At 42.0% G+C, this 13460-nt stretch overlaps 1 long non-coding RNA gene across 2 annotated transcripts in view; it reads right to left on the bottom strand.

The window, feature by feature from the left end:
* Positions 1-1402: 1402 nt before the first annotated feature.
* Positions 1403-13460, bottom strand: part of LOC116995941 — an 89170-nt gene continuing 77112 nt past the window's right edge. The window contains exons 4-5 of one of the 2 annotated variants that reach the window (XR_004417829.1): positions 6707-6815; positions 1403-6587 (exon numbers count right to left, since the gene is read on the bottom strand). This is a non-coding gene — a long non-coding RNA (uncharacterized LOC116995941). Of the gene's footprint in view, positions 6588-6706; positions 7289-13460 lie in introns of both variants that reach the window. The other variant, XR_004417827.1, reaches the window with a different exon arrangement.

Genomic DNA, 13460 nt, shown 5'->3' on the forward strand with positions numbered 1-13460 from the left:
AGACTATTTATCACATTTATCACTGTAGTTCTCCTGCAATTTTGGCATGGCAAAGGTGGTTCTCTTCTTTCAGTCAGAGACAGATTTGTCAGAGCTTTAACAGCAAATTTAATATCTCCTTTAGGATATGTGATTGCACAGAATGTGCTGGTGTTTTTCTGCTGGAAACACTGTGCTCTTTGCAGCAGTTTTTGCTCTGACTCAAGTTCACAGCTCTCAGGAAGCTCTCACTGTGGAAGGAAGGCAAATTTCCACATGAAGGAAAAGGAAATAAACATAATAGAGAACTGAGAGAACCCAATTCTTCATTCAGGACAGTGCTTAAGTACTTTGATGTGGTAGCAGAATCTCCAATTAATGAGGGAGAATATATTAGCCAAGCCCCTTAGTAAGTTACCAAGTGACCTCCCTTACCAAGTTTCCCACCACACATGTATTTATTTACCAAGTGCCCTTCCTAATCAGCTTTTGCACCACACATATTTATTTACTGCACCTCTCTTTAACACCCCTGTCCTGTGAGCAAGATATTCTGTTGCAGAACTTTCTATTGGATGCTGGACTGCCCCAGCTCATGAGTAAACCTTCTCTCCTTACCTCTGAAATGCCTCTGTTGTGTTTGTTGCACATTTTCCTGTCCCACTGATTTCTCTGGATGGACAAGCTGAGGCACCAAGGGGAATATGAGACTTAAGACCCTGCAAGGAGACAGTGGCAGATGGAGAATTGAAGATGGCATAGGTCTTGTCTCCAACACTAAATCAATGAGAATATACACCGTGTGCATGCCACAAAAAGGTGATGGTGAGAGACATGAGCTGCTACCATAAAAAGAACAATTTAGGATATATATATATGTATATGTGTATATGTGTGTGTATATATATCCCCTGACATTTTGAATGTTCCCTTTCCATATGTAAGAGATGTGAGTGGGATTCTAGCTCATATATCCAGGCTGTGATGTGTCAAATGTAAGGGGAAATTGCAGCAGTCTGATGCTGAAACTGAAATGACAATGAATGTGTGGGGAAATTGTGGCAACTCAGACCTCACTGCTGAGATCCCATTTACTCAGTGCACACACCATGCCCTTCATTATACACATTTCGATATTAATTTTATAATTTTTTTCCAGCCTGTGATACAGATTATTGACCTTCAGCAGGCTGATAACAAAGGACAAGTAAAATACAAATACAAATGATTAATCAGTACCACCTATGCCCACTGCCCAATTGTTAATTCTGCAAAACATGTTATTCTGTAGCATGACAGGTATGGCTTGTTTGATATGATAACTTTAAAAGTAAAGTGCTTTAGTGCTCAGTGCTCTGCAGCTTTAAATTCTCATTCAAATGCTTTGTTTTTCTCCTGAAGGCCACAACCTTTACCCCTTGAAAGCAGAGACTTTGTCCTCTTTCACCAGCTGCTTCATTTTTCTCTTTTCTTTTGATCCCTTTGGCTGGAACTTTCAATTTTCAGTCTATGGAAGAACAAACTTCAAACATTAAACATAAAATCATATTCCACCTTCATTTCTGAGTAGTGTTTATTTGATCAATTAAGTAGCTTTATTTGAAACAAGGAATAGAAACAATATGATACTTCAGGTAAATATTAATGGGTTCAATGGAGCAAAATAAAACAAACCTGTATTTGGTAGAAACTCTGAATTTTATTTTTTTAAAATTTTCCCTATAACAGTTTCTCATTGGTGACTTCAGGCCAATCATCTCATTTCTGCTGTGACAGGACAGGATGTCTCTCTTTCTCCTCGTATCTTTTTCTACTCTTCTGATGATTTTGGACAAAAATAGGCAGAGAGAAATTAGAGAGAAAGGGGAAGGATGATGCCAGCTGTTAGCTTCACTGAGTTAGGAAATCCTGTTTGAACATTATTCAGGCTCATCCTGGACACACAGATAACTCCTTGCAGAAGTGCAGAAGTTCAATCTATCATACCAATGTTAGAAAGTCAGAACATATTGGCATCTCAGTAAACCCTTGCATCAGAATTTTAAATGGAATTTAGGTAGTTTGCTTTCCAAAATCCTGGTTAAAAAGTCTTTACCCACTCCCAGCCTTAATTTTCCTAAAATGTTCATGGGATTTAGAAAGCCTAGCCTGTGAAAGAGGTTCTGTGATGCACCTGAAGAGGTACCTGAGTATCTTCAAGAAACTGGGACCACATCTCTCTTTGGTAAATATTCCTGAGCATGTGGCCTGTGACTCTTCTGATTGTCTTCTGGTGCAACACATCCTGGATGCTTTCCCACAAAACTGGCAAATGGTAATGGAAAACCAGGTAATGGAAATTACCCTAAACTGGCTAATGGCAAAGGAATCAGGCTTAAAGACTCTGCAACAGAAATATGACTCTCTAAGGCAAATCAGTCCCTATTTACAGTGCACTATGTTTGTTGTAATTCCTTATAAAACTTGGATCCTTCGGGGTGTAACTATTATCCCACAGAATAGTAAGGGCACATCCAGCCTTGTTTCCCGCTGTTGTCTTGTTGATTCACATCTCATTAATTCCTTGCCTTTCTCTTCCTTGTCTTCCTCCTCTGGTGGAAAGTTTGGATTTTCTCTTCCCAGCTGGGCTGGGTGCACTGGAGCCTGACTCTGTCTGTGCAGGGTACTCTGCTGTGCAACGTCATCCAGCCAGCTTTCCCAAACTCTGCATTCCTTTTCTTCTGGTTTCTCACTGCCCTTCTCCCTCCTTCTGCCAGATGCTGCCTCATTCTGGGCCTGACTTGAGGATATTCAGTCTGATTTGCATCCCACAGCTGTTATTTGATCTCAGTTCTGCTCCTTTCTCCCTCCTCCCCCTCCTGGTTTTGATCTAGTTCCAGGGTTTCATTATCTAATTCATTTGTTCTGGTAGACCTTTAATTTCTTCGTCTTTTACTAGGCCTTATGGGAATTGTTTTCTCACTTTGGAGCTTAGTGATGGCTTCTTTTCCCATTTAATATGTCCAGGCTGCCAGGCACTTGTACCAGACTCCAGCTCAGCCTCCAGCAGGCCGTGGTTGTTATCCTGCTTTTCCCAGCAGTTGTTTGGCTCAGAACCAAGAAGGCAGGAGCGCACAACATGCCCGTGTGATGTCTGCCCTGGCAATGGGACACAATTACCAGCTCACTCCAGAGATTGTCACCCTCCAAAGGCTGCTTTCTCTGCATATGGCTGGGCATGGTTCATTTGTGAGGTTTGCTTGGGAGAGCTTACATCTCCTGCAGCAAATAAAACCCTTCCTGCCAGTTCCAGCCTCAGGAATCCAAAGAGCCATCCTGGCTGTGACTTAATGATGGCAAACCCTGAGAGCAGCATGCTGAGGGGTTGCAGTTTTCTGTACAGGCACAAGGGCTCAGTTTCCAATCCTCTTGTGTCCCAGTTAAATGTCTGGGTGTTTTTTCTCCTAACAAGCCTCACTCACAGGGCTCCTAGGTCCTGTGTAGCACAGGTGTAAAGTACAAGGAGTTGTAGTGAGTAACTGCTGCTTGAATGAAAAGGATGGTAACCACACACTTGAAAAAGTTGCATTTTGAGTTCAGTCTTAACCAGAGGAGATGTAATTATTTGGGTGTCTTGGAGCTCTTCAGAAATATTGTGGTCTACAAGGAGTAGTAGGCCAATACTAATTAAGAGTAAGCGTTGCTTGGACACACAAGAGGAGAAAGCAGGAGTGGGAGAAGGCAAGAAGAGACACACACTGACCACATAAATTATGTGATTTTCTTTCTTCCCCCGTATAAATGCTATGGATTTCTCTAAAGATTAATCATTTGTGTTTAAAGCTTCTTGGAAAACAGGACCCTCTTTCTTTGCCTGGGGTAGGGTTAATCTTATTCCTAGTGGCTTGAATGGGTCTGGTTTGGATTTGTGCTGAACACAGGGGTGATAACACAGAAATGTTTTTGTTGTTGCTGAGCAGGGATTGCAGAGAGCCAAGGCTTTTTCTGCTTTTCCTACTGCCAGGCTGGTGAAGGAACTTGGGGGTGTTTGGGGAGCTGGTAGGAGACACAGCCAGGACAGGTGACCCCAGCTGACCAAAGGACATTTCAGACCAGCTGACATCATGCTCAGTACACAAAAGGGAGGGAAGGAGGAAGGTAGAAATGTTTGGGGTGATGGTGCTTTGTCTTCCCAAATACGTGTGATGGAGCCCTGCCCTTCTGGAGGTGCTGAACATCTGGGGAGTGGTGAAAGAGTTCCTTGTTTTACTTTATTTGTGCAGGTAGCTTTTGCTTTTCTTGTTGAACTGTCTTTGTCTCAACCCATGAATTTTCTCACTTCTACATATCTGATCCTCTCTCTGATTCCTCTGGTGAGAGGTGAGTGAGTGGCTGCTGGGTGGGGTTAAACCAGGACAGGAAAAGGGACAAGGGACCTCAACACAGCAAGGGCAGATCTGGAATCAGGCTTTGGGCTAGGTGGAAACAAACACCTTTTCCTCATTCAACCAGTTGCTTTCTGTTGCAGGTTTGTTGGAACAGTTAAACTAAACCCATAATTTTTGTGACTGGAAATCTTTGTTGTCCCTCATTTTTTATTTTAAGGGGAGAAGGAAGGACTTGAGTCCCCAGTATCTGGCTGTGTAGGGGAACAAGTTGTGGGGATATGTGCAGACTTTATGGACTACACAGTTCACCCAGGTATCCCCATTTCCTGTGAGGATAAAGGCACATGGAACAGCCAAGACATCCCTCAAGGCCTCACAAGCCCTGTATGTTGTCAGTAACAGTATTCTTAATCAAAACATTTTGCATTATTAGCAAAGAAAAAGAAGTTCTTTAAATCACAGTTCCAGTGAAAACCTTTCCCCAAGTTATCACAATTTAGTTGTGTTTAATTGGTCCAACCTAAACTTTCCTAGCAAAATTTAGGTGCATGGAGCAAAACAAATCATTCTCATAGAGCACTGATGCAAGGAAATCAATTAATTTTGAACAATCTATAGCAACGAGCTCTCTGGACAGGGCCTGTGCAGTGCTAATCCTTACTCACAGGATTAAGTGTTCTGTTACAGTGAAGTGTCAATGTTGTGGCCTGAGAGGAACTATGTGTGCTTGGTTTGGTAACTGTGGGGTTTCCTTTTGTTTTTCTCAGTGTGATTTGACGTATCAGACTCCCAGCTCCTCAAACTGATCTCCCTCCCTGGAGATCTCTCGTGTTCAGCACCCTATGGAGAATTGTCATTTCCAGGAGGTGCCTGTCTCTATCCATTACAATAATTTAGACCCTCAGTATATCTCCTTATTTTTTTCATGCCTTCCCAAGTGCTCTTCCCTTCTTTGGCTGCAGTCTTGCAGGTGCTCCTGAGTATATCCCAGTTTCATATTCAGCTTCAGTGCTTGGCTCCAGGTTTGGTAGTGGATTGGCTCACAGAACTGAGAAAGGTGGCACAGCTTTATCTGGTACAAAAAGGGTTCTTAGTTTGGAGCTTTGTTATCTGGAATGATTTAAAAGGATAATTAATTCAGCCAAAGGTTTCAAACACAGTTACAGACACATTTGCATTAAACAAAACAACCTCCCCTTACAAATAATGAACGTTTTGTGCCTTGCAGTCCACTTTACTTCTCAAATGAACTTTCCCCTTCTCATAATCTTGTTAAGAGGCTGAAACAAGCCTACTTAATATGTTCTACACTTCACTTGTTCTGGCAAAGCAAACAGGATTTGGGCTGAATTTCCCTGGAAGTTTCAGAGCAGCTGCTTTGAGCTCTGCTGGTGACAAGGCTCAGCAAGGCTGGTGGGTGATGGTAGCTCAGAACAGCTCTGCAGGTACTTGAGAGTGTTCTTGGGAGGTGCAGAATCTTCTCTTGTTCTGCTGGTCTTTCCCTAGAAGCCTAAGACAATCAAAATGGTGAAAAACATCTCTGAAAGTAACTATTATTTTTTTCAATTATGTCTTAATCTATAAAATAATTGAAAATCAGATAAATGTATCACAAAGTTCAGACATTCTAATCATGAATTTGAGCAGGTTAGAGTCACAATTGCAATTGCCTGAAAAACAATTAATTAAGTGGGAAATTAGGGAGATTTGTCCCTAAGAAAAGACACCAAATGAATATAATAATGTCAATAATCATGTAATGAAAGTAACAGAGCATGAAGACAGATCTGTGAAACTAATCTCTTGAGAAGACACTTTTCCATTTAATGCTAAACCTTTGACGGGAACATTTTTAGTAAAATGATTAATTGAATTAATTAAACATTCTTAACATCAAACCCAAACTTGTTTACTCAAGAGTACTTGAAGCAAATTTAGACTCCTGGGTTTCTGTGATACCACATCAAATATGATATGGGTGATGTGACCTCTCTCAATTTACTTGCTTTTTGATCCTGTAGTATTTAGGTAGTTTCACTTCCTCCTGCAGAGTACAGCATGGCCTTTGCCAGATCTTTTCCCTGCCAGATGCCTGACAATTTTGAAAGCAGGAATTGCATGTCTTATAAGTTTAGGAAATGGTGACAGATGTCTTTTTCATAAGAGCTCCTCTGTGTGTGCTCAGACACATGCTTAGAACTTCAAAACATCGGAGAGAACAGTAACAGGGCATAGTCCAACCTGTAGGAAAACAGGGAAAAAAAGATACAAACGGTTCCTTAAAATCAGAGGAAAGATTCATTCCTTGATTTGCAGTCTTTGGCTATTTTGGGGTCAGACATCACCTGTTCATGACTCACCTTGTGCTGATGGCATTATTTGGAGTGCCCAGGCTCGTTGAGTCACTGCTTCATCTTCTCTTTCCAAGCTCAAAAAGCAGGAATCACTCTTTGCCAGTGGCACAGTGGCCTGGAAAAGAAGGGCATCATCTTCTGCCTTTAGCTGAGCCTTCAAGGCAGTGGTTGTGACTTGTCCTGCCCTGCAGCCCCCTGCCCAAGGTGTGCCCAGGGCACCAGGAGGTGCAGATCCCTGCAGCTCCCCCTTTCCCCTTGTTATCCTGCTTGTCCTCCCCATGGGCCAGCTGGGAAAACCTCACTGAGCCTGGCAGCTCCTTTTTAACATCCCCTCTCACAGCCACAAGCCAAGCAGGCTCCCAAAATAAACAAGGAGTGGGATAAACAGGAGGGGAATTTACGGAAGCTGCCTCAGCCCCCAGCTCTGGGCACCACTCGACACCAGCAGTCATTTTCCTTCACCCACATTCTCAAATTTAAGGGTCTTGACATGTTCTGGATTGTGCCTGATGGTCCAGTCAGTGGTTGCTGCTCCTTATCCATGCTTCTACATCCCCATACATTTTTTCATATACACTCCTGTTACTCCTAAAATAGACAGAGATGTGTTTTGGGAGCTGTTTTGCCAGGCAATGAATCAGAGAATTAATCACTTGCAGCTTTTGGCAGTACAGGGATATAGAGTCACTCCTATCAATTTGCTAACCAAGAAACAAAGTGCTAATTTAGGTTCCTAGCTACATAAAGTTCACACAAGGTGAAGGAGAGTAAAACATATGTGAACATATAGTATGACTCCCTGCAAAGTGTGAGTTTGATGGTACATTAAGTAAATGCACCTCAGTTACTGAATTTTTTTTTGCATAAGCAGTGTACAAATTCTAAAACATTATTTAAAACATTACTGTCTCCCTAATAAAGTCTGACTGTGACAAACCAGTGTGTTAAATGAAATGCTGCAAGGATGAATCAGTACAAGAAACCAAAAATTTTCTGTGATTTTTTGATGCAGGACATACTGTAACAAAGGTTATGTCTTTTTAGATTGGCTGAAATTTCCTTTTCTGAATTGCTAGTCAATCCAGAAGGACGTTCCCTAATATTTATCACTTCAGTCCCCACATTTTTAGCCCTATTTAGAATGTAAATTAGTTCTCACTACAGCAAGTTATTTTATATTACCAACATTATTTTTGTTAACAGCTGAATGCAAAACCCTTTTAAGGTCTTGAGCTTTTCTCACATTAAGTCATTTATTTGCTTCATCTGGTACAAAATAATTCCCTCCATCTCTATCAGTGTCATGGTTCAGTGCTGCTGGGATCATCCATCACAGGAAAAAAGGAGCATTTCCTTTTCAGACATCTCCAATCACTTTTCACACTTTAAAGGTACTCCCCTGAGGCTTCTGATGCTACAAAGTACCATGCCAAGACCCCAGTGTTGTGGTTGTTTTGAATTTTTTTTTCTGAAATTACTGAGCTGGTTTTATGTGACTAAAATCACCTAATCAGTCAGAACAGTAGCTTTCACATTATGTTGACATTTCCAGCTAAGGGCTCAGTTAAAGGGCATTTCTCCTGCTGATCCAGCAGCCTGGATAGAAATGGGATTAAGGTGAGGAAGGGACTGCAAAGAGGGAGATGCTCAAGGAAGAGGTGCAGCTATCCTGTGTAATGGACCAATGAAGGCCATGAAATTCCAGCATGCTGCAGGTGGATGGAATTGGCCTCTGCCATCCTGCAGCTTCATGGAGAAGGCGGGCTGGGCTCTGTATTGAATTTGAAATCTTGAATTGTCCCCTGTGGCTGGGAGGGTTGGCTGGGCCATAGAGGGCACACTCTACTCCCTTTTCCCAAGGATCCAAAGTGTGCTTCTTTCCCTCCCCCCTGCCTGCGACTGGCTCCTCTGCAGAACTGATTTAGCAGCTGCTGCCCTGGGTGTGCCCCAGTGGGATTGGGCTGTCCCTGCTCCCATCCATTTCCTTCCTAAGGTGGAGATGGGGCTCTGAGCTCCATGAAAGGTAAAGGCCTGGCTGGGATGTGCTGCTGGCCTGGAGGGCACGGCTGCCAGCCCTGCCTGTCCTTTCCCTGGTGCCCCATCACCACCCCCGCTCGGCTTTTCGCGGCCACCCAAAGCATCTCCATTACTCATCTGAAGTCTGGGAAAGAAGGCAGTAAACAAAATTTGATCAGGAGGTATGGGATGAACACCTACTTTCCCAAATGCATTGTTACAGTACACAGGAGGCGGTGGGAAAAAATAGATGGGACAGAAATGCTGGTGAAAATTATGTTTCCTTTTTCGGTCTGCTCTGAGGAGATGTAAATATCCTGGTGTGTTGATGGATCACAGGGTTTAGCACAATCTTTTCAAGCTCTGTCTCTTAAAAACCTGAGGTTTTTTTAATTTCAAAGATATAACCTTTTGACTGTCTGCCCATTATCCTCAGCATGAGAGTGCAGGAACATTTGTAGCCTTGGCTGGAGACATTTTACCAGTGAGTGACCACAAACTGTTCCTGCTAATACCATATTTTTTACTGTAAACATTTTACAACGGTATGGACACGAATCCCAGGTGCTCACGGCCCATCTGCAAAGTCAGGACTACACAAATCAAGTTTTCCTACAGAGAATGCAAGGACTGCTGAGCCACAGCTCCATGGGTCACTTGTCTTCTGAGCTCCACAGAAAGGTGTTCAAGCCTACCTAAAGGTGCTTGAGATGTGGGATTTAGTACAAAATATGAGTGTGTCCCTTCTCTGGCCTGCCTTTCAAAGGTGGCAGGAGTCACATGCCATATATTATGCTTTGTCTCATTCCTCTCCCTCCATTTCTAGGAGTTTTTACTTAGCTGAGAGAACAAATTCTAGCCTGGCACAATTTCCCGGTTCTCCCCCTTTCAGCTGTACCCATGTTTCTTCACTGAGCCCAGCAGTGTGAACTTGGGGTGTAGCACAGTGGTGCTCTGCTCTGCTCTGTGTCACTTGGCACTTTTATCCAGCTCTCAGAGGTGCTGAAAGTGCTGTAAGCACATGAGGTATCCCACTGACCTCAATTGTGCTTGTTTCCTGTTTCAAGACTCCTTTTTATTGCCAAGTAGTGAAAAAAACCCCACACATTAGAATAAATGAGATGCAGCTCATAGATTTATAGATACAATATCACAGCTAACAAAATTAATATACCACAGCTAAAAAAATTCATCTAAAAATACCCTTTCAGTTCACCTGGTGCAGCATTATGTGTAGATGAGGCCCAACAATATGCTCTTTATGACAAATGGACACTTCTTTTTCTACCTGTAAATTTACAGCGCCTTTGTGTGATGCTGATTTAAACTGAACTGGTGAAACAAGCTCAACATCAATATGATTAAATGAATGCTGATCTCACACTGTCCCAGTTTAATGACATTTGTTTTATTCTATCTCTAGTTAACAATGATTGATATGAGGTCACACCTTCAAAGTGCTGAAATAAAGCTTTGTTTGTTTGATTGTTTTTGTTGGTTTGGGTATTTTTTATTTTCCTGAGGCTCCTCTGTGGACATTTCACAGTCAGCTGCAGTGTTTTATGATGCTGTTGCCCCTTCTGTGAAGGATTTCCCCACCACATCCATTGGTCAGAATGCAGTTGCTCTTCTCAGGCTCTCCAGGGAAATTCTGCCTCTTTGTGTGCATATTGTAGGGAAGTGGAAGCACTGGAAATTACCCTGAAGCATGTGAGAAATGCTCCCACATGCCATTCCCCAGACACTGCTGTGACTTGGCCAGGACACTGCTAACAAATAGCAAAGGTCAGTGACATCTTGACACAGTGCAGCTGCTTCCTACTCAAATGTGAGCCCAACATTTTGCTGTATCAGTTTTTAAACGGATTGAATTGGTATCTGTGGTTTCCTGGCTAGACAATGCCTCACTCGTAAATCCAGACAAATCTGGAAAAAGTGGAGGATGACACTGATAAACTCCGTGCTTTTTTTCAGATGTTGTGTGCTTGAATTACAGTAAAAGGAATGTTAACTATACAAAGGGAGGGAAAAAGAGCAACATCTCTCTCCTGCCACAAACTCCAAGCAAAGAAATCTTCTTCCCATACATACTTAAGAAAGTAAAACCTGAAATGCTTTCTGGATGGTTTAGGTGAAATAATGTCCTCAGGAATGCTCACTCCTCTGGTGAGACATTTCACTAATGCTAAGATTCACTTTGTGCTTTGGAAAGTCTCTCTGAAAATGGATTGTGTTTTCCCTGTGTTCTAAACCAACTTCTAGTACCCCTGTGAGAAACAGCACTAAGAGATACTTTCCCAGTGCTTCACAAAGGGGCATCAAAGTGACTGACTATTCATAGTCAGTATTTTTTGTTCTCCATCCTTTTAATTCATGGTCTAATTCTTTACGTGGAGGCATCACTAAAGACTTGTAACATACTGAGTCTTAACAGAGGGGGCTCATGTCCTACAAAATGCTAGAGGCAGGGAAGGGACACAGATTTTCCTTTAACCCAGGTGCTGATGTGGCATTTAAATGCCTCATGTGATCGTGGCTGTGTTTTATAAGTGGGGCTTCTCCTGGAGGGTGAGGTGAAAGCCCAGCAATTCTATTGCTGCATGTAGAGAACTCAGTGGTTTTCAAGGAGGACAGGGGATAAACCACTCTCCTTTCCTCTCTGGAGTTGGAGCGATAGAAGGATCTTCCCACGAGACCCCAGGAGAAGCTCTGAGAGGGGCTCAGGTCTGTGTGGCCCCAAGGACCATGGGAGTCCCAGTGATAATACAATTTAAAGAAACCTAAGTGTGGACACAGTCATTATACTCACTTCTGTGAGAGCCAATTAAGATATAGACATAATTAATAAATTGGAATTAACTTGTCAGGGAAAGCATATTTGAAGCCTTGTTGCACTCACAGAGATATGTAAAGTGTCTACTCCTTCTGCTTAATTGTGTTACTAAAATTCCATGTTGCACTTTAAAGGAAAAGCAGTGAGTTTGGTCATTCTTGTTTTTTTTCTCAAGCAGATATTTGCCATTTATTTGTCTGCAGCCTCATAGCTATTTCTAGAACAGGCTGTATGCTATAATTTTTTTGTGAAAAGCAGGGTTGAAGGTCCAGAGGGGGGCAGAGAAACTCCTCTTGGGGCTGAGAACAGCCAAGGGCAGATCTAAATAAGCTCTTGGAGGTCACGGTGTGGTCCGAGGGTGAAAAGGAACACGATCCTTGGCCTGCCTGCCCATCAAACACATTTCTGCCACTCTAACCTTGTGCTGAGGGGGTGGAAGTGGAGGGGGTAGGCACGGGGGTGGTGCCTGGGTTCCAAAGCCAGGCGAGGCAAGGGAAGGAGCACGCCAGGTTTTCTCCAGGATACACAAGTTCACAAATATTAGGGCCGGCGGAGTCACAAGGCTGGCTTTGTTGATTTAATACTATTCAGCTGTTCCCTGTTTCCATGTAACCCTACACCTTTCCTAGCAATACTATTTATTATCCCATATTAATAATAGCAGTGTTTTTTCAAAGTCACCTACCACGACCTGCCCTCACATCCAGGTCTCAGTCTCCTGTGGGATTCTGGGGAGGGATTGTCTTATCTTGCCCAAAGATTTTGAGGTTTGTGAGGCAGCATAAAATTCTGCCTGTGCCATGTTTCTGCCCCTAAACCAGAGCTCCAATTTGGCTGTAAAACCTCACAGCACAGAATGTTTTTTGTCATTGGCCCAGTGATTCTCAGTTGAGGTTGCTTGCTCTCATTACAGCCAGGGAGTAGCATCTCTTACCAGCAAATAAACCACACTGAGCCTGGACAGCCCAAGATAGTCAGAAAATTTACTTCCCTTTGTGATGGCTGTGACAGGACATTGAATTATGTGTGTCTGTTATTAATTCCCAGTTCACCTTTAAAAAAAAAATCCATTTATTTAAGGGTTTACTGGAAGATTCGAAAACTTTTTTTTTTTTTTTTTGCCTCTATGTATGTGCTGCTTTTCTTCAGAGTAAGAATTCCTTGGGCTAAAACATATCTGTCAGACTTTACAAGTTCACTTCAAGTAAATTATTCCCTATTCCTTGGATTGGACAGCAATTTGATTTAAGTACATTTTTGGTTATGTAAAATATCTGTTATGATTAAAGTTATGGATTAAGAGATTTTCCTCTTTGGCTTGTTTAACTAGGCATTTCTTATTTGAAAGTAGGGTTTGACATCTCTAGCTAGGAGCATTTTCTAATTAAAGGAAATATTCTTTTGAGGTCAGGCATGCATTAGTGGCCTTCAAAATAAAATTTAAAAAAAACCCAAAACAACAAAACAAACAACAAATCCTAAACATGTTAGTCTAACAGTATATTAGGATGTTTTTTGTCTAGGAAAAATGCATTAAATGCTTAAAAAAATGCCAAGGAAAGAAAATGTTTATTTCTGTTTTTGAACTGGATGTACTATTCAAATCTGATATGCACATTTATATACCATGATTTAGCATTCTGGTGAAGCTATACTCTCAGGAAAACAGTTTAGAAGGATAATCCAGGTTCAGAATAAAACTATTAACCAATTTATCTTGTGTAATGTGAAATCTGTTTGAGAAAATTATTTTTGACTTCTTGAAGATCGATTTCTTTTTCATGAGCAATTTTAAAGTAGAAACAATCTCTCCTGATAGAAAGCAAGGTAGCTCCACATTATTACAACAGACAAAAATCCCACAACCCAAATGAAGCAAAAAAAAGAAAAAAAAACCCCAAAGCAATTGGG

Source organism: Catharus ustulatus, chromosome 4 (assembly GCF_009819885.2).
Source record: "Catharus ustulatus isolate bCatUst1 chromosome 4, bCatUst1.pri.v2, whole genome shotgun sequence".
Lineage (NCBI taxonomy): Eukaryota > Metazoa > Chordata > Aves > Passeriformes > Turdidae > Catharus > Catharus ustulatus.